This window comes from Triturus cristatus, chromosome 3_1, assembly GCF_964204655.1.
Source record: "Triturus cristatus chromosome 3_1, aTriCri1.1, whole genome shotgun sequence".
Taxonomy (NCBI): domain Eukaryota; kingdom Metazoa; phylum Chordata; class Amphibia; order Caudata; family Salamandridae; genus Triturus; species Triturus cristatus.
This window is the reverse complement of record NC_140583.1, coordinates 396,753,305-396,775,690: the sequence shown is the minus strand read 5'-3', so window position 1 is coordinate 396,775,690 and position 22,386 is coordinate 396,753,305.

Sequence of the window (22,386 nt, the reverse complement as noted above, 5' to 3'; positions counted from 1 at the left end):
TGATTTAATCCTGCTTTGATGTCTATGGTTTTAAACAAAATACATAATGTAATAATACTTTACTTACGAACATAAACGACGACGAAAACCCCAAAATATACTGATCTGGCTCACTGAATGTAAAAAAAATACTTCTGAATTTGTTAAGGTTTTGGGGTGTTCTTGTATTGAAGTAGCATTCCCTGCTAATAAGGAAAGGCACTGCCACAGTTCTTGGATATAAAGTAATGGTCCAGGAATGTTGGAGAGGGGTGAAGCCAGAAATATCAAACCAGATCAGAATTGTTCTTGGCAGGGCAGTGCCAGTCAACCCTCTTCTTGACTCTTCGTTGCATGTATAGGTTTCCAATCTGATTTTTAGGCAAGACATAACTCTCCCTCTGTCGTCAGTGTAACCGAGGCATGCTCATGCACAACTATAACAAAGCTAACAAGCACTGGGAAAGCAAATAGGTGTGATTAGCAATTTGAGTCCTGATTTAAGCACTAAAAAAGCCTGCTCAAAAGCAAAGCAAAAAGGGATTACTTTCTGCATAGAATGCATCTATGAGAAAAAATGTAATGTGTGATGATTCAGTGCACTTTCGAAATGTAATGCAAGCTCATAATAGGAGGGAGAATGAACCACCACAGAACAAATAGCATGAGATGAGCGAGAAAAACTCCTCTTGGTGGTGCCAAAGCCCACTCTATGCATATTTTAGAGAAGTGCTGAGAATAGGTATTGAAGACATCGCTAAGGGCCAAATGTCTGATGAATTGGAAATCGCTATTCCTAAAGTAAGATATCTTTTTGAGTTTCGTTAGCTATTCGCAGTGGGTCGCAAACAGACTTACCTCATGAATATGAATGAGGTAGGTTGCAATTTGCTGCGCTCACAGAAATGGTGGCCTGCTGGGGTTAGCAAACCACTATGTCTATGCTTTTAAATAAAGCCATTTTTTTTACACAGCCTGTTTTCCATAATGGAACATGTGTTGCGTTTAAAAAAAACTGGAACTTTGAAGTTTTATTATTTAAGAGTAGGCAGTGGTCCATGGAATCACTGCCCGCTCTTAAAAAATGTTTTGCCAACCATTCTCGCAGGGGAAGTGGTCTCTTGGGGAGCCCTATCCGTTTTCAAATGGGATACCACCATTTTTCAAATGTAGGTAAATTGCTAATGTTTTGCGACCGCATTTCACTTGCAAAACATTCGTACATACTACTTCAATTCGATATTTGGAAGAGACGCCCTCAACACACCCCTTCCTAATACCGAATCACAAAACCCAAATTGCAATTTGGTAACAAGTTACTGAATTGCAATTTGGGCTTTGTACATCCCAAAAAGCATTTTTCCTGTCGCAAATGGCCAGTTTCTGTGAATTGGGCCATTTGTGGCAGGAAAAATGCTTTGTACATTTAGCCCCACATGTTGATAATTGATGCTCAGAAGACATGATATAATGTATATAATATATATTATAATACTGAAGTGACTTGTCATGAGTGTAACAATAGCAATGGAATGCCATGAGTTCACCCAGTGACCACCACGTAAGTACAGAATTTACTTGTTGCACTGCCTTAAGGTACATGCAGCGGCGCAGTACAGTACCCCTCTCTGTCGGTTTTTAACATACGTCGCACAGATTATTCCATGCACCCCTGGAACTGCATTCCAGTCCTGGCTTTTCAATTTAGACTTATGTTTTAGAGGTAGATTGAAAGAAAGAAATAAAGACCACAGCCCATGCAGTGCACTGATCTCCAAGAAGAGTCTTTAGAAATTGACCTATGACCTCACAAAACTAGTCAAGCAACCGAAAATGGAATAAACCACATTATAGCGGCAGGGGGTGGTAGTAATTCCCACAGCAGTGGCATAAGTAGAAGGCATCTGATGCTGTTCATGTTGGTGTGGTGAGAGGGTCATGGAGGCTCGTGGTCAAAAGGTCAAGCAGCAAGCGGTCTCCTAACCATGGAGGAAGGGGGAGGGTCCAGAGGACGTCATCACATGCGAGATACAGAGTCTGCTGTTTGCACAGTTCGAGCATGGACAACTCGTCTCAATAAAGGGACCAACTGTTGGTCTAGTGTCCGCCCTGCACAGTGGCATAGCCAGTGTGCCATGGGCCTTAATCAGTGCTTTAAATGGGCCGGTACTCACCGGTACTGAGTACCGGCACTTCTCAGTTTTCTCCCCCTGAGTACCGGAACTTATTCTCAGGCAAGGGCAGTACCGTTACTCCCAGAAGCAGCAGGGCTCCGGCCCTGAAGTACGGGTACGTGCAACGCAAAAACTGAAAATGACCCTTTCAGATGGAGCGTGTTAATGTGCCGCTCTGGCTGCTGACAGCCTGTGTATTCCTAGGTTCTCAATCTCTTCAGGCGCGCAACCCCTATTGGGCTCAAAGGGCGTCTAACAACCCCCCCTCCCATAGTGTGTGGTATACTGGGATGAGATAGCTTCCCGGGCACACACGCAGCCGCACCAGAGTACTTCACAGGTCTTTAAAAGACCATTTGCTTGTTAAAGAGGCTTTGTTGTTTCTCGCCCGTTCTTAGAGCCCCTGCATGTCCACTCTGCCTATTGCTGGAACAATTAGCACCCCCACCGAAATTTGACTCTTGTTGCGCCTCTGGTTCTGCCTCTGGTTCTCATCAGCATCACAACAAGAATGAGGATATGGAACAATTATTGCTCTGTTTAAACACACTGGTACATTGGGACGAGTTTCACACTGATCAAACCCTAACAAAATGTCCTGATTGTTTAATCTTTGTAGCCCCATTACCAGAAGAGTAGAAGTATCGTCTTCTGGTAACAGCTTTACCAGATTCATTCTGCGCTGCAATTAAGGTACAAAAACATACTTAAAGGCCCTGAATTTACTGTGGAAACAGGGTGGGGCAGGTTTTACAGCACTGTCTTTGTTTAATTTTAGAGCCCACGACCGAGTCCGAGTCCTGAGGAGAGTCCCGAAACTACTAGGGATTCGAAACGCGTTGACTCTTGAGCATGGGGTGTGCCACGAGGGAATTGGTTAAACAGTGTTCCTCCCTCATTGCGTTGAGAACACCTGGTATTTTTCGTAACCCCTTCTCTGATCACAGGCAGGACAGCAGACATGTGTCCAGCAAGGACTTAGTGTCCGCCTAGTGTCTGAATTCGAACTTAGGACTGGTCAAATGCTGTAGACTTGTACATATGATTATCGATGTGTTTAGGTTTTTTTGATTATTGATGTGTTTAGTTTTTTTTGTATTTATTCACAAAAGTGATTGTGTTATGTGTACTTATGTTGGATTATGTGTTAAAATGTTGGATGACAATGTGTAATCTAACATTGTGTTTCTCTTTCTATTGACATGTATAAATTATTTAGAATGTCTTCTTGTAAAAGCTAAATTAAGCTGAATAAAGCTGGTGAACATTAGAATCAATGGTCTATGGTTTATCTAGATTTAGATTTAACAGTCTTCCTGGACACCTCGTGTGTTCTTCCAGTATATCAGTGGTCCAGTCCAGGTAGCTACGGACCCAAGGCTTGCTTGTTCATTCGACTTTTACAAATGTAGCATTTTTTGTCTAACCCAAATGTGCAGTTTTTAAAAAATATATTTTTATTTAACATAAGTGGCACAGTTATGTCGTTCATTTACATTGTAAACATTAAATACATACAGTCATGTAGAGTACAGATCATGTGTCAAAATTGTTATAACATCACTCATATGTTGCTTTGTGTGCTTACATCAGCGCATACATTAGCATCCTTTACATTAAGTCATTTCCGGCTCACAGGATACTGTTGACAATGCACATATTCCCCCCTGTAAGTGTTCCATCCCCCCCACAATTTAATCCACTTTTTTGGACAACCTCTACGCACGTACTCGGTCTTTTCCGCCACCATGGCCCTGTCCATATCCTTGCACCATTCCGTGTGTGTGGGTGTGGTGGCCACACCCCAATGTTTGGCAATGTTTCTTTTGGCCAGCATCATTCCCAGTGTTGCCCATGTCTGCGCTGTGGAGTTAAGATCCGTTGCCTCCCAAATATTTAATAAGCAGTGTTTGGGCTCTGGAGGGACTAGTTTCCCACTAACTCTTGTGATGGTGTTCATGACTGATTTCCAGTATGACATTATTGCGGGGCAGTCCCAGAGTGTATGGAAGAAGGTACCAATCACCTCACATTGCTGTAGACAGAGTTGGGTACTAGCTTTCCCTATTTTATAGATAGTGGTTCTGGTGTAGTAAATTCTGTGGAGTATCTTGAGCTGTACCAGGCGTAGCTTGGATGATATTGCTACTTCTCTGGGTGATGCAAGCGCTTCCTGTCAATCAGTGTCATCTAGTTCTCCCACCTCCTCCCACCATTTGTCTCGTAGCCTTTGCATGGAATCAGGCATGTTGTTAAAAATCTTCCGGTACGTCATGGAGATTGCTCTTGTTGTCATATGCTCCGTTAGTAATCTATCCTCTAGCGGTGAGGCCTCGGGTGGAGTAGTGTCAGGGGGAATCACCGCCTCTAGTGTGTGCTTGATCTGGCGGTACCGGAACTGCTCTGTCAATGCCATCTCGTATTGCTCCTGGGGCTGTGTGAAGGGGACCATCTTTCCCCGCACCCAGAGATCCCCGACCCTGGATATCCCTATATTGTCCCAGTGTTTGAAGCCTTTGCTCTTACCCAACCTACCTAATTTATCCGTGACCCAGAGGGGCGTTGCTTGTGTGATCTTGTTATGCCACCCCAGCTTTCTGTGCACTATGTTCCATATCTGGAGTGTGTGGTTTGTTGGGTCTGTCAGGGTCTTGTTATAGAGTGCTCGATATAGCCCCTCCTCGCCCAATTCTAGTCTATCGAGGCCGTAGGCTGGGTCCATGTGGGGGACATGTAGCCAATGATTAATGACAGTTAATTGGGACGCCCAATAGTATATTTGTATGCTCGGGAGCGCAATGCCGCTATCATACCAGATTCAGAACAGTTTCGCCATAGCTATGCGAGCTGGTTTATTATTCCAGAGGAGTTTGGTGACTTCTGCTTCTATGGCTTGGAAGTAGGACTGGGGGACCAAGAAAGGTGTGTTTTGCAGGGCATAAAGGAACCGCGGAAGCGGCATCATCTTAAAAAGTGCCGCCCCTTTCCTAAAAGCGTCTGTGGCCGCGATTGCTAGTATTTAGTGTCCCTTTGTAGTCGTCGCAGGGGAGCTTGGAGATTCAGAGCCATGAAGACCCCCGGATCGTGAGTGACGTGGATTCCAAAATATTTGAAAGTATCTCCAGCTATTATTATAGCACAGCCATCCGGTAGTGCCGGTGGTGACCCCTTCAGGACATACAGCACCGATTTAGTCCAGTTGATTGTGTGTCCTGAGTGTCTTCCATATGAGTCACATATGTCTAATATACAAGATAGTGAGCTTTGAGAGAGGCCATATAGAGGAGAACATCATCGGCATATAGGGATATTCGATCATCGCAGCTCTCCATCGAGGGGAGCCCGCGAATGACAGGGTCTTGTCGCACCCAGGTCCCCAGGGGCTACAATATGAGGGCAAAGAGAAGCGGAGACAATGGGCAGCATTGTCTGGTGCCTCGGTGCAGTGGGAACTCTCTGGATATATGTCCATTGGCTACTACATGTGCCAGGGGAGCGGTATATAATAACATCCCAAGAGCAGAATTTTGGCCCGAACCCCATCTTTATGAGGACAGCAAAGAGGAAGGGCCATTCGACCGTATCAAAGGCCATACGGGTGTCCAGGGACAATACGATGGCGTCCTCTTGTATGGTATGCTTGCGTCCCAATACACTATGGAGACGCCTCAGATTTAGGGTCGTGTTTCTTCCTGGCATGAACCCCGTTTGATCTGGGTGTATCAATGTGGCTAGGTGCGGTGTGAGTCGATAAGCTAGGTGCTGTGTGAGTCGATTGGCTAGGGATTTAGCCAATATCTTTGCCTCTGCGTTGATCAGAGATATGGGCCTTTAGGAGGCGCACTCCCGAGCAGGTTTGCCGGGTTTGTGAATGGGCACTATTGTTGCTGCATGTTGGTCTCGCTTAAGTTCCCCACTATCTAGACTAGCCTCATACATCACCACAAGATAGGGCGTGAGTGTCGTTGCATTTTGTTTGTACCACTCTATGAGGATACTGTTTGGGCCTAGGGCCTTTCCCGACTGGAGATTACCGATCGCTATCGCTATCTCTTCCCTGTAGAGTTTTGCCTCTAATAGTTGAGACTCCTTCTCCGTGAGCTTGGGAAGTCGGATATCTGCGAGGAAGTCCTCCGCGTCCGCCTGCGTTATTGTAAGCGCTGAAGTGTAAACCTGTTCATAGAGATGTGCTAGGAGGTGTACCATGTCTTGCGGGTTTGGTGTAATTTCTCCTGTGGGAAGCTGGAGCTCCGCGATCCACCTATCTGCCTTCTCTCGTTTGTTAAGCCAGGCCAGAAGCTTGCTGGCTTTATCGCCGACTTCGTATACAGTGTGCTGAGTAGTGGAGATTCGCATCTTCGCTTCCTCCCACAAGTAGTCTTTGTATTCCTGTTTTTTGAGGCGCAGTAGATGGGTGTTTGTGTCGGAGCGGTCCCGTTCTTGGGCCCTCTCCAGGTCACCTACTTCCTGCTTGAGTGTCGTCACTGTCTGAGCTTTGTATCTTCTGTGGTTTGTTATAAGGGAGATCGCCTGTCCGCGGACCACTGTATTGTAGGCTTCCCATTGAACGAATGGGGAGGAGACTGAGGGCGTGTTCTCACTGAAGTAGTGCTTAGTAGCGTCAGTCAGTCCCTTCCAAATTTCCGAGTTCTTAAGGTATCCCGGGTAGATAGGGAATATTCGACGCTGCATCATGGTGTGCCACGTATCCAGAGCGCTGACAGGGGAGTGATCAGTAAATGTGTAACGTCTAGGAAATTTCCGATTTCGCCCGCCAGTATCAGTAGGTAATCTATTCTAGATAGGCTGTTATGTGCGTCCGAGTGACATGTATTGTCGTGTCTGTGGAAAGCGGTGTCACCTAACGTCTACCAGACCCATGGTGTCCAGAAAATTCGCTGTTAGTGTGCGTCTGATGCCGTGGTCGAGGGGGTGTGGGGTCTATGGTATCATCTAGTGTTGCATTGAGATCAACTCCTATAATTAAGTTACCCTGTGGGAGCTGAAGCAGGAATGCACTGAGCGCCGGAAATGCCAACGAGTGGAGCGCGGGGGGATGTGTATCGAAACTATGTTGAGCACCCGACCTTCCCATTGGCACGACAGTCCCGCGAAGCGGCCCTGATCGTCCGTGTAAGTGTGTTTTATGACAATTGGGTGTTGCTTTTTGATGAGGATCCCTACCCCCCGGGAACCGGATGTAAACACTGAGTGTACCGCTAGCCTGAAGCCCCATCTGTCGAGAACTTTACAGGTCATCCCTGGGTCTCTTGTATCAGGTCTATTGCTGGTGCCTTACGCTTTAAATATTGCAAGACCAATACCCGTTTGAGCTTATCCCAGAGACCGTTGACATTCCAGGATATTATAGGTAGGTGCTGCGGGCGTGTTGTCCCTAAGTTGGAGGGGTCAGGTGACGTCGCCATGGACAATGTTGGTGGTGTGTGGTACATGATGCGGATATCTTTGCGACAACACATGAACAGCATGTATGAGTATATGATATGCCATAGAACATATAACAACAAATGTACCAATTGATACAAAAACTACCCCAATAAACCCTCACTTCCTCCCCCCTCCCTGCCTCCCTGCAAGACGGTTTAAGAACTACCCACCTCCCCAACTTTGCAAAGTGCCTAAGTCCCATTACCCGGTACTTTCGTGGGGGGAAAGAGAGCTCCTGTGTTGGCCCCCCAGGGCCATCTTGTAAATGTTATTACCCTCTCAGCACTTTTAATAAGCCCTTGCAAGACTTTAGAGGCCATCAGGCAATACAGGGGCGCAGGGAGAGCCAGTATCGTTCAGGCCCAAGAGTCCCAATTCTGCAGCAGGTCTCTGCAAGAGTCTATAGCCCCCTCCATCCAAGTACTTTCAATGCAGCCAAATGATCCTCAGCTCCGTACTGTATCTTGACTGGGGAATAGGTCCTTGTCAATCTATACCGTGTGGAGACAGTGTCTATGAGGTCCGTTTAGTTCTCTTTGTGCTGGGTCTCTGTAGCTGTTGTCTGCTCCGCCCTTCCCGGAGACTGTGATCTCGTTGCTCCTCGGTTGATGTTGCGGCAGGGCTTGCCACGATGTGGGACCTGTCGCCAGCCCTGAAGCCAGTCCTGTGCTGCCTCCGTAGTGGTGAAGAACCATGTCTTCCCGTCCGCCTCCACTCTGAGCTTTGCAGGGAACATCATTGAGTATTTAAGTTCACGATTCCTGAGCTCTTGTTTTATCGCAATGAAGTTCTGTCGCTGTTTGCCCATCGCCGCCGTATAGTCCAGGAAGAAGGAGATTGTGCTTTGCTGATAACGGATCAGGGGGGCAGCCCTGGCTGTCTGGCGGATAATGTCTTAGTCCCGAAAATTGAAGATACGTGCCAGTATGGGCCGAGGGGGCGCACCCGGCCGGGGTCTGCCCCCTGGAACCCGGTGGGCACGTTCAACCGAGAAATAGTTGGAGAGTCCTCTGGGTTGCAGGTGATTCTTGACCAGGTCCTCTACAAGGAGGTCCATCGTGGGGCCCTGTTAGACCTGGCACCTTGGCGTGAGTTTCCCTTCCACTTTTTGATGGTGTGCCTCGATTGTTTTGCTGGTGTTGTCCGCTCAGGGCACTGCGCCACGGCTAATCCGTGCCGCAGTGCAAGTGCTCCCTAGGTAAAGTTGTTCTGCTTGGGTTTTCGGATCAGATAGAACCCGCTCATCAGAGCCTCACTAACCCAGCCAGAACGTTACCCCCTCCCTAGAACCTATTTACAATCCTGCAACCACATATATCTATCACCTAAGGACAGGGGATTCCTACTATGCATACCAAGACCTCTTATAATCGGCGGCCTCGCGATCCCATACGGATCCAGACCTCTCTGCCCATACGACAGTATCACAAGTGGCGGCCTCGCGGTCCCATATGAACCCAGACCTCTCTACCCAGACGGCAGTCTCAGCACAGTCGGCGGCCTCGCGATCCCATACGGATCCAGACCTCTCTGCCCATACGACAGTATCACAAGTGGCGGCCTCGCGGTCCCATACGAACCCAGACCTCTCTACCCAGACGGCAGTCTCAGCACAATCGGCGGCCTCGCGATCCCCTACGAATCCAGACCTCTCTGCCCATACGACAGTATCACAAGTGGCGGCCTCGCGGTCCCATACGAACCCAGACCTCTCTACCCAGACTGCAGTCTCAGCACAATCGGCGGCCTCGCGATCCCCTACGAATCCAGACCTCTCTGCCCATACGACAGTATCACAAGTGGCGGCCTCGCGGTCCCATACGAACCCAGACCTCTCTGCCCAGACGACAGTATCAGCACAATCGGCGGCCTCGCAATCCCCTACGAATCCAGACCTCTCTACCTAGACGGCAGTCTCACGACAGTTCATCCTATGATCACCATAACATACAAAAAGGGAATCAGTCTCACTATTCATCAGATCACACAAGGATTGCCAGTTCGAGCATGGCCTGTTCTCAGGTTCGAGGGGCTCCTCTTTCCCTTATTCAGTTACCACTTACCTGATCAGGGTTAACATCTGTTCATGTAGCCGCAGCTGACTAGAAGAATAGGCTACCCTCTTATACAAGAACACGCAGCACATGTTGGTTCACTACAAACTGGATACTTTATTACTCATTACGTACACAATCACATAACATTACGATATAACACATAACCTGCAAAGAAAAGTGAAAGATTAAGTTGTACACTCTAATAAGAAAGGGTTGACATCACCTTAGTAGTATGTAGCCTGCACTCAGTGGTCATCTAGGTTCCCTTCTCGTCTGTGCCTCGGCTCGCCTGGAATCACCTTTCTCCGAGTCACTGGGACCTCTTCCTTATCGGCTACTCTCTCCTCTCTGGCTATTCTGCTAGGAAAGCATCTGTCTCTCGGTTCTTCTCCGCCTTCAAGATGGCGTCTTTCTTCCCTGGAATAAGTAGTAGCTTTACTGCTAACGGCTAGATGCCGCCTACGGACTGAACATGTAACTGCCTCGGACTTTCACTAATATAGAGGTGCATTTCCTCATGGAAAATTCCGGCCCGTAACCTGCCGCCCACCAAATTCTTGTACCTCCCCGTACCAAGGACACGTTCCCAGCCGGCCGGCCTGATGTAGTGTCTTCGGCATGAAGAAAAATACAATCCTTCGATAAGGGCCGGCCTGAACCGGTTCTCTCCAAGCGAATAACACCTCATAACTAAAACATTACTTTTGACCTAGAAGCATCCCAAGCTGCCGGAGCAGAAAGAAAGATGGAGTCTCTCCCGTTTGAGGCCTACCAGGCCTGAATTCAGCACAGCTCCATGAAATACCCTCACTACAGGACAGGTTATCCCTAATACTAACGAATCTATCCCCTAGGCTATGTGTGCGAGCCCTGATCTATGGGGAAGAGCACAGAATCATGTCGAAGTGCCTAGTAAATAGGCTCCATTCACTACTCTAACCATTAGGCTTGAATGGTAAGAGACTGAAGTCACATTCAATCATTGTGCCTCACAAGAAGGCCGGGAAAATCGAGCAGAACATTTCACCCTTGACTTCAGTCTATTATACATTCATTAAACAGAACTAATATCTGTGGAAGAATAATATGAAACAAGACTAACTGATCTATGTCTAGTACCAGGTGTGCAGAATTGAAGTAGTGAAGGAATACACTGAATAAAGCAACAGATAGAAATCAAAATGCCGATAGTAATCAGAATACCTCCTAATATTTGACGTAACAAATGCAAATCAGGTAACCAATTAAAGAGCCAGTCAAACCAGCCCTGGTCAATGTGTTTTCTAACTTCTTCTGTCAAGTCATGTAATTTATCAATGTGAACCTGAATGGATTTTGTATGATCCGACAAGTTAAAACAACAAAGACCCTCAAAATCAGAACAATCGTGTCCATGTTTAAGCAAAAGATAATCAATGGCCGCTCGATTTTGCAAGATAGCCCTTCGTTCACCCTGGGCGTCTAATAGCATGTCAGACAGGATTGTAGAAGTATGATTGATGGATTTTACCATCCAGCAGGCCATTTTCCCAATAGATTTGGCATTATAAACTGCCAAAGCAGGAACACCAACAATTGAAACAGCCAGGATAAGGTATTCAGACTTGGAATATAAATGCAAAGATGAGTCACAATCCTCCTGTAACCTCACTGTATCTCGAATCACACGAGAGTTGGCATTCGGATGTGATGAGAACATTAATAAGCTCAGTCTAGTAATGGCACAAGGGCCTCCAGAAATATTTGCGGGGATATATGGCCAGGAAGTATTACCACATGAGAAAAGCCATCCGGCAGGTAGTAACATCGTGCGATAGTGACTGGGGGTAACTATCATACTCTTGCAAGTCATGTTATTCTGAACAGAAGTACATGTTTTCGATGTCCTTTGAAGGCACAAAGTTCGTTCATGAGCGGTGAATGAAGTGGCACCTTTCAATTTTAAACGCATACATTCAGAAATCGCACTAGGATCACAAGTAAGGAAAAAACATAAATCACCTTGTGTGATATTATAGGTAACTATTTGGGACTGGACGGGCGGTATCGGGTCTGACAGTACAGTACACAAGGGGCAATACTCATGGGCAGCGAAATCGCCCAGAAGAACATTGGGGCGAGCATTTGATATATTAAAAATATGAGTCAAAGTCTCCAATGAAGCAGGGACAGCAACTAAACAAGTTGCCAAAATATCCGTCACCGATCTCATCGGTGTCAAGCAGAAATGAGGGGTTTTAGTCACTTGCTTGGCCAATGTAATCCAAAAGTTCGGCGACGAATCCCACGCAGCGAAGGAACGTGACACTCGGGTTCTCAACTCAGCCCGGGTTGATGGGATCCCTCCTCTCTCGTCGTACCAGCCCAAAAGGAGTCCAACGCCGACACATCCTGCAGCAACAGTCCAAAGAATGATCTGAAAGAGAATCAAATACAGGCATTATTCATTCTCGTAAGTAACATTTGTCAGCCGGGACTGCTTCCCAGCTATCTTTCCCTGGTCTCATAACTAAAATGGTGTTGTCTTGACCGGTTGCAATCACTTCTGCTTGTTCAGGGGGATTCTTAGGCGACTGCACCCAAACTCTGGCCCCAGGATTATCTGTGGAGCCAAAACCTTTCTGGCCTCGTACAGTTAGCAACGTTGGGGCAGTGCCTTTTGTCATCTCACCACTGAAGACAGGCATTATTAGCAATTGAGCCACTCGGTCAGTTTTATGTATCAGTAAGTCAACCTCACTGCTATTCAGCAGGAGCACCTTAATCTCTCCCTGATAATCACTATCAATGATTCCTCCAAGCACCTGAATGCCTTTTACAGCCAGCCCCGATCTAGGGGCGATTAATCCGAAATTTCCAGTTGGTATATGAACACCAACACCGGTTTCAATGATGACTCGATCTTTACTTTTTATAATGGTGTCATCCATGGCATGCAAGTCTAAACCTGCCGACCCTGGGGTCGCTCTACATGGAGCCAAAGCTCCGGGAGTAATCTCCCAGTACATCACAGTCTCTCTGATCTCATTGGGCTTAGCATCAACATTCGGAGGAAACAAACGCATAAGTGGGGATTCAGCATTTAGAAAAGGACGGTTATTCAAAATCAATAGCGCTTGAGGCAAAAAATCTCGCCAATTCTTATACTTGTCATCTGTTAATTTGCGCAATTGGTCTTTCAGCAGGCCATTCAACCTCTCCACAAGACCCGAGGCCTGTGGATAATATGGTATATGAAACACCCATTCAATATTGTTTTCCACACAGAATTCCTGTACCAATCTTCCACGAAAATGGGATGCATTATCAGATTGAATTTGGAATGGCACACCATAATACATCATAATCAATTCCAATGTTTTAATAGTATTCAATTGGGTAGCTTGCTTACAGGGAAGGGCCACCAACAGGCCACTGTATGTATCAACAATGGTGCAAACATATTGACAATTCCTACTCATAGGAAGTGGACCAATGTAATCAATCTGCCAAATTTGAGCGGGCAATTTCCCGCGATGTAAATGACCTTTAACAATTTGGGGCACTTTGCGCTGCCTGATATGCTGACAAATGGGACAATGTAGAATAACATTTTTAATTAAGTCTAGGGGAATATAAATTCCTCGATCAGCAGCCCACCTGCTAGTGGCTTTCTCTCCAAAGTGTCCTGCTTTCTGGTGGGCCCATTTCGCCAATCCCGCAATATCAGAATCTTGCGTGTCCACCACTGCCTCAGCAATTTTAGATTTCTCATCTGCAATATTATGAAAGAATTTGTCAAGAGAGTCTATCGGGGTATGAGCATCCACATGGAAGATTGTAACAGTACTCTGTGGGAGCATTTCCCAAATCTTCTGCCATAATTCTTTTCCCCACAGTTCTTTTGAATGGATTTTCCAACTATGGGAATGCCAAGTCGGTAACCAAACTGCCAGTCCATTGGCAGTAGACCAAGAATCGGTAAAAATATGACATGTGCCAGGTAACTCTTGTTTCAGAACTTGATAAACAGCATAGAGTTCAGCAAATTGACTGCTCTTACCCTCACCAGTTGTACTCAGCAATTTTTGTGTGATCGGATTATAGGACACTGCCTTCCAATGCCGTTTCGTCCCTATGAACCTTGCTGAACCATCCGTAAACCAAACATGGTTTCTGTCCTCTGCGGACAAATCATCAAAAGGTTTACCCCACTTAACAGGAGACTCCTGTACTAAAGGTACGGAACATTCACTCTCAGTCTCAGTTGATGGCGCCCGTGCCACCTGCTCATGCAAAGATGCAACTCCTTTTTGTCCCACACGTGCCCTGTCTTGTATATACCATTTCCATTTAATCACACTCGCCTCTTGGGCGTGTCCAATTCGGTGAGTTTTCGGCGAACTCATAACCCACTGCATGATAGGAATTTCAGGTCGCAAAACTATATCATGTCCCAAAGTCAATTGCTCGGTATCCACCAGAGCCCAATAACATGCAAGTAACTGTTTCTCAAAAGGTGTATAACGCTCACCAGCATCAGGTAACTTTTTGGTCCAGAAACCTAACGGTACTCTATTCTTGCCTTGTTTCTGCCACAAACTCCAATTCGCATAAAGGCCTTGTACAGACACATTCAAATCCACATCACCATCACATACAGGCCATAAATCCAGAGCATGCTGAATTGCTTCTTTTGCCAGACTGAACGCATCTTGCTGTGGTTTACCCCATTCAAATGCATTCTTTTTACGAGTGACCTGGTACAAAGGGGCCAATATTTGACTCAAATGAGGAATATGCTGGCGCCAAAATCCAAACAAACCAATGAAGCTTTGGGCTTCTTTCCTATTTCTCGGAACTGCAAAATCAAGAATTTTCTGTTTAACCTGAGGGATCACTTCTCGGTGCCCTTCATGCCAATTAATACCCAAAAATTTCACAGCCTGGGACGGACCTTGTAATTTATCCGGGTTGATTTCCCAACCTTTCTCACGCAAGCACTCAATGACTCTATCCAATTGGGTCTGAACTTCCTCTTGTGATTCGCCTTGGATCAAAATATCATCAATATAGTGACATATCTGAATTTGCGGATGAACCGGTACCTCAGCCAAATGCTCTGCCACCAGCCGGTGACATATCGTAGGACTATGCACATAGCCCTGGGGAAGACTTCTAAACGTCATCTGACGCCCGTTCCACGTAAAACTGAATTGTTCCTGACACTCAGGGGCAATCGGAATCGAAAAGAAAGCATTAGCAATATCAATGGACGCATACCATGTACCTGGATGTTTTTGGATTCTTTCAATTAGGGTAATAACATCCGGTACTGCAACAGTCAAAGAGGGTGTGTGTCTATTCAATTCTCGATAATCAACAGTCATGCGCCAAGAATTATCACTCTTACGTACAGGCCAAACAGGATTATTCCAAGCAGAAGTAACTGGGGTTATAACTCCTGCATCCACCAACTCCTGAATAGTGGTACTAATCTCTTCATGACCACCTGGAATACGATACTGCTTCTGACGAACCACTTTTGTCGCCTGGGGAACTTTTATGGGGGGCATTCTTAAACGACCAACCCGTACAGGCCTGGACGATATATAATGTTTAGTTCCAAATTGGTAACATCCATCATCTAAGTGCAAAGTCATTCCTTTCAAAATATCAATTCCAATTATGAATTCTAAGAGTGGCACCACTAATACAGAGTATTCTTTTCTAGGAATTCTACCTATTCTCATTTCAAGTAAGGTTTGAACTGCGGGAGTTTCCTTTCCACCTAATCCGGTAATTGTAAAAGGCTGACCTTTAAACTTCTTTGATTTTCCATGAATAAGAGTGGCCTCCGCTCCTGTATCTACCAATGCTCGGGCCCTTTGGATATTACGATGTCTCCAATAAATATCAATATCTACATAGGGTCTATTATCTCTGTGAGCCCATCTGTGTACTGGAGCTTGACCTATTTCCTAGTCCTTTTTACTGTGTTCTGTGTACCAGGATAAATCAGGATAAAGACTCTCACGTTTCCCAGGTATCGATACCTCCTGTTCATATCCATCTCCATTACGAAATGGATTACTGTTCCCTGCATTGTACTGCGGGTTTCGATCGGCCAATATGTGTCGATCCTCTCTCCTTCTCAACTCAGGGGATTGATCCCTATCATCTCTACGTCTGCTGTTAACATAATCATCTCTCCCCCTCTCTCTTTCCCCCTCTCTCTCCCTGTCTCTCTCACGACGGGGGGACAAATCACGCACATAACGTCGATCATCACGACGATCAGAGCGCCCACGGCGGTCGTCATCACCGCTACCGTCAGAAAAACCACGATCACACTCAGTCGTCCGAACACGCCGGGCACCCTCCTTTCGATCCAAGCCACGTTTGCGAACCATTTCCCACAAACGAGAAGTAGTCTCACCATCAATGTCCTCCTTCCGCACACCATCGGCCATAAGACCAAAAAACATATCACGTCTAGTAAGTTTATTGTCACCAGGAGTACGAGTGTCAGGCCGGGACTGCCGTTCAGGTTTAAACCACTCACCCAACTCACCGAGTTGGCGTACCGATTCCAGCACCACAGATAACATGTTACCAGTCTGATTAATCAATAAAGTCATCATGACCTGCTTATAAGCAACAGGGGAAGAACGAATAATACGATTCCGCACAGAAGATGTCAAGAAACCATCAAGCAACCTGTCGGCAGTATTTAGAAAAATTGCCGTTTTCATCACCTCCTCTTTGAGACGTTGCACAGCATCGCGCAAAGTATACCACGGTTTGTCATTCAGAGGCCAGTCAGACTCAGTAGGATATTTTTGATTACAACCCTCAGTCGCCAATTGAAGCAAAGAAATTTGACCACCAGCATTAAAGTTACGAAAATGATCCTGTACAGTAGAATCCGAACTCAAGGAACAAAACTTCAAACAATCGCCAGCATCCAACATAATGCCAGCAGCGCCCAGTTCATAAAGGCGCACCATCCATGTGAGTAAGGGCTCACCAGCTCGCTGCCGAAATCGCTGCAAAATATCACTAATTTCTTGTTGAGTAAAATCCTCCAAAGAGTCTAAAGCAATACCATTCGGAGCACCGGGAGCCTGCTGCACCTTCCGCCGAAAAACTGGATGTGCCGAGACCGCGGGATGAGCATCACAAGGAGCTCGACCAGTACACGTAGAGGAACAATCAGTGGAAGAAGCATCGACCCCGCTCGAAGGATGAGCGCAATCACGGGGTGCACCATCAGAGGCGCAAGAAGCAGATTTACAAGCACGGCCGGAGCGAGAGGACTCGCGCTTGGCAGACTCCTCACCCGAGGAAGGAGAATCACTCGAGTTCCAGATATTACCATCCCATTCATCAGGATTCCAATCCAGTCCGGCTTTCGCCACGACCAGACGCACCTTTCGCGTCGAGACCCGACCACGCCGATTCTTGTATTTATAACGAGCAATTCGCACAGCCGCCCTCTAGGCAATAGTTTGGTACGTCTCAAGTTTATCAGCAAGCAACTTATTTTGACACCGCAACAAAGTATGAGCATTCTGAATCTCAACAAAGTTCGCTTCCAAATCCTTATGCAAGTTCTGTACCTTCAACAACCTCTCATGCAGAATTCTGTACGCAGACAGAACAATCCAACCTCTGCGTCCCAAAACGGGAAGCTCATCACCCTTAGATACCGGCGCCTTCTGTAAACAAGTAATCACATTAGCCGGCTCCGCCAGCTCCAAAAAAGAATTCCAATTCTCACTCAAACCAGTAGAATCAGCCCACTCACGGGCTAAGGCTTCATAAGGCGTCGAATACCAGCCGGGAATATCAACGGGCAACTTAAAAGTAGATTTCGACTTTCTAGAAAACATCTTCGAAAAGAAAGAAGAAGAGAAAAAGAAAAAGAAGAAAGAGAAAAGAAAATAACAAACAATTATATAGAAATAATGCACAAACGAAACCACGCACACGCCGAAAGCAAACACGATACAACCACAACGCACACAGGTTTCGTAAACGGTTCGTGACGCCAAATGTTCTGCTTGGGTTTTCGGATCAGATAGAACCCGCTCATCAGAGCCTCACTAACCCAGCCAGAACGTTACCCCCTCCCTAGAACCTATTTACAATCCTGCAACCACATATATCTATCACCTAAGGACAGGGGATTCCTACTATGCATACCAAGACCTCTTATAATCGGCGGCCTCGCGATCCCATACGGATCCAGACCTCTCTGCCCATACGACAGTATCACAAGTGGCGGCCTCGCGGTCCCATATGAACCCAGACCTCTCTACCCAGACGGCAGTCTCAGCACAGTCGGCGGCCTCGCGATCCCATACGGATCCAGACCTCTCTGCCCATACGACAGTATCACAAGTGGCGGCCTCGCGGTCCCATACGAACCCAGACCTCTCTACCCAGACGGCAGTCTCAGCACAATCGGCGGCCTCACGATCCCCTACGAATCCAGACCTCTCTGCCCATACGACAGTATCACAAGTGGCGGCCTCGCGGTCCCATACGAACCCAGACCTCTCTACCCAGACGGCAGTCTCAGCACAATCGGCGGCCTCGCGATCCCCTACGAATCCAGACCTCTCTGCCCATACGACAGTATCACAAGTGGCGGCCTCGCGGTCCCATACGAACCCAGACCTCTCTGCCCAGACGACAGTATCAGCACAATCGGCGGCCTCGCGATCCCCTACGAATCGAGACCTCTCTACCTAGACGGCAGTCTCACGACAGTTCATCCTATGATCACCATAACATACAAAAAGGGAATCAGTCTCACTATTCATCAGATCACACAAGGATTGCCAGTTCGAGCATGGCCTGTTCTCAGGTTCGAGGGGCTCCTCTTTCCCTTATTCAGTTACCACTTACCTGATCAGGGTTAACATCTGTTCATGTAGCCGCAGCTGACTAGAAGAATAGGCTACCCTCTTATACAAGAACACGCAGCACATGTTGGTTCACTACAAACTGGATACTTTATTACTCATTACGTACACAATCACATAACATTACGATATAACACATAACCTGCAAAGAAAAGTGAAAGATTAAGTTGTACACTCTAATAAGAAAGGGTCGACATCACCTTAGTAGTATGTAGCCTGCACTCAGTGGTCATCTAGGTTCCCTTCTCGTCTGTGCCTCGGCTCGCCTGGAATCACCTTTCTCCGAGTCACTGGGACCTCTTCTTTATCGGCTACTCTCTCCTCTCTGGCTATTCTGCTAGGAAAGCATCTGTCTCTCGGTTCTTCTCCGCCTTCAAGATGGCGTCTGTCTTCCCTGGAATAAGTAGTAGCTTTACTGCTAACGGCTAGATGCCGCCTACGGACTGAACATGTAACTGCCTCGGACTTTCACTAATATAGAGGTGCATTTCCTCATGGAAAATTCCGGCCCGTAACCTGCCGCCCACCAAATTCTTGTACCTCCCCGTACCAAGGACAAGTTCCCAGCCGGCCGGCCTGATGTAGTGTCTTCGGCATGAAGAAAAATACAATCCTTCGATAAGGGCCGGCCTGAACCGGTTCTCTCCAAGCGAATAACACCTCATAACTAAAACATTACTTTTGACCCAGAAGCATCCCAAGCTGCCGGAGCAGAAAGAAAGATGGAGTCTCTCCCGTTTGAGGCCTACCAGGCCTGAATTCAGCACAGCTCCATGAAATACCCTCACTACAGGACAGGTTATCCCTAATACTAACGAATCTATCCCCTAGGCTATGTGTGCGAGCCCTGATCTATGGGGAAGAGCACAGAATCATGTCGAAGTGCCTAGTAAATAGGCTCCATTCACTACTCTAACCCTTAGGCTTGAATGGTAAGAGACTGAAGTCACATTCAATCATTGTGCCTCACAAGAAGGCCGGGAAAATCGAGCAGAACAAAAGTGTACCTGTAATTGATGTTCATGATTGGTTTATTGGATTCACTGTCAGTCCCCAGTAAAGTGCACCAGGGGTGCCAGGGCTTGTGAATGCCAATGCTGCTAGTGGGCTTGCAGCGCTGGTTGCGCCACCCACAGAAAGCGGCCTTGTAAAATGTGTCTAGGGTCTGCCACCGCAGACCCTGTGCGCGGTCTGGGACCGTCGCGCTGACTATGCAAGTGCCCCCACTTGCCAGTCCCTAAACCTTCCCTTACCTACATATTAGCCACCCCTCTGGTAGGCCCAAGGGCAGGGTGCATTGTTGGCATAAGGTAGGACATGCCCTGATGTGTGTGGCATGTCTTAGTAGTGAATTACAGCCATATTCGTCTTTCACTATTGAAGGCTACCTGCTCTCCATAGGCCAGAATGGGCTGCTGGAGTCGCTACACGCTGTGACCCCAGTGGACTCAGAGAGCATGGTAGAATGTCAAGTTTAGTATGCCTGAACTCAGAATAATAAAATACTTCTTGTAGTCAAGTTTATTTTAATATCCTGGGTTTGTAAATACTACTTTTAGAAGGTTAGTATTTACTGACCTGGCCATTCAGTCCGCCTCTGCTGTGTGTGTGTTTCTGCCTAGCAACAGTAAGGAGCCGGGTTGGGGAATCCCCAGAGACAGGTTGGCTGCCAGGTGGTGGGTAGAGAGATGACACCAGGATGGGTGGGAGGAGTACACCTTGACTCTTGAATAGACCTGTGCTCTGCCACCACAAAGCCGGCGCCGCCCCCTGTGGAGCGGCTGATGTCTCTGCCCTGCTGCTGAAAGGAAAGAGCAGAGTCACCATAACAAAGTGCTCCAGAACTGGACTGAGCCAGGCCCAGGCCCCCTGGCGCTAAAGAACAAAAGAATCACGGTATAAAAGTAGGAGCCTGGCTCCTAAGAAATCAGAATCCTGTTTTACCACAAAGAACCTCTGCCCGACTAGAAGGAGAAGAAGACGCTGGAGGAGCTAGCCTGCTGCTTGCCTTGCTGAGAAAGGAGAGGAAGAGACTACTGAAAAGACTTTGCTACTTTGTGCTTTAAACATTCTCCAAGGGCTTGATCTGAGCTTGCCCCCTGAACTGAACCCCAGGACCAGTGGGTTCTCTGTGCTTTTGCTCGTCCTCCGATTCGAGCCGTGTGTGCATCCCGCTGGAAAGAGACTGCGCCCCTCATCGCCCCTCCTAGGGCCGTGACACTCAGAAGCTTGCCTGCCTCAACCCCGTGAGAGCCCCGCTCCGTCCGGAGCCGCTCTCTGTCCCCGGGCTAGGTTGCCTGCATCCCTGTCACCGCCTGCCACTGGAGCGCGCTGAACGCGCTATCACCCCTCCCGCCGGAAACCGTCCGACGACTGTGATCTACGCCGGGTCATCCAGCTGCACTGACCGTGCCCTGTGACCCCGCTTCGCTATCCCCGGACATCTCAGGCCGCGCCGCCCCCGCTGTGGAGACCCCCCTGCACCGCCGTGCTGAGGGTCGCTGGCCGCGCCTGCCTGCTGCCCACACCCGCTGATCGAGGACCCAAGACCACTTCCCAAGCTGAGAGTCGCACCGACCTGGGCCGACTCTCCACATCACGAAAGAAGTTCCAGTATCGGGCTCGGGGCCCGCAACGCCTTATTTCCCCGTTCGCCGGAGTCGATCTCTGTGAGTACTGGAACCACAAGTAACATTTGCAAAGAGACTACAAAGTCTCCCTTTGAAGCTACGAACAACGAACATTTGCCTGCTTTACAACCTGGTGGCATAGCGAAAACGTTATTGGTCTTGTGATAAGTCTGCTGAGATATATATACCTATTTTTACATAAAGAAGCGTATTTTTCTACATATCCAAGTCTGGTGTCCGTTTCTGGGGGGATTGATGTATTTACTGTGTGTGTGATTGTAAGTGCTTAACCAACAACGCCTGAGGAATCGCCTTGGCTGCTCACGCCACGCACCTAGAGGGTGAGCAAGGGTCATTCACAAGGGGTTATCCTGCGCCCTGACGTAGAGGAGAGGGTTCCTGCTTGACACAAGGGCAACCTTGCGCCAACCAGAGACCCCCGAGTCTAACAGGCCCCCCCGCTCCCTCCGGTACTCCCACAATTTGAACGTTGTTGCGACCGGAGCGACCTTCGTAGTCGTCCAGTTTTGATGCCATGGCCCTACTCTCCATTTCTAGCTGTTTCACTTGTTTTTTCAGGGTTTGGGATGCTGCTAGACCGCGGCGTTGTGGCTGCCAAGCTTGTGGGCTTTGGGGATCTTTACCATGGGCCCCTGCGACAGCTGTATGTTCCCCGATGGGCCGTGGCATTTTTGGTTGTATGTCTGCCGAGGCAACCTCTACTCTTGAATCCCAGCCGGGAGCCGTTCGATGCTTGCACTGCATTTTTCAGCTTCTTCTTTCATGTTGAGCCCCCTCTGTGCACTTACTCCTGCTGCAGGCTCCGCCTCGGACAGGCTGTCTTGGCCTGCAGCTAATGCGGGCAGTGGGCCCCCCGCGCTCCACTCTTTGTGGGTCCCGCCACCTAAATGGATGTGGGGACAGCAGCAATGAAGCCTCAGGAGGGGGTCTCGAAGGTAAGGATCAACACACGTGCACTGCGTCTCGCTGCACCGCGTGGCAGTGAGTGCTGGAAGCGGTCGCCGGGCACAGCTGGTAATTGAGGCCCCGGTTGCCACGCGGTCACTGGCCAAGTCTCATTCTATTGGCAAAGTGGTGCACAGCCGGCGAATTTCAGCGTCGCAATGGACCCAATATGTGCCGCAGGGGCTCCGGCGCTTCCGCTGCCTGCTTTGCTGAGTTTTGG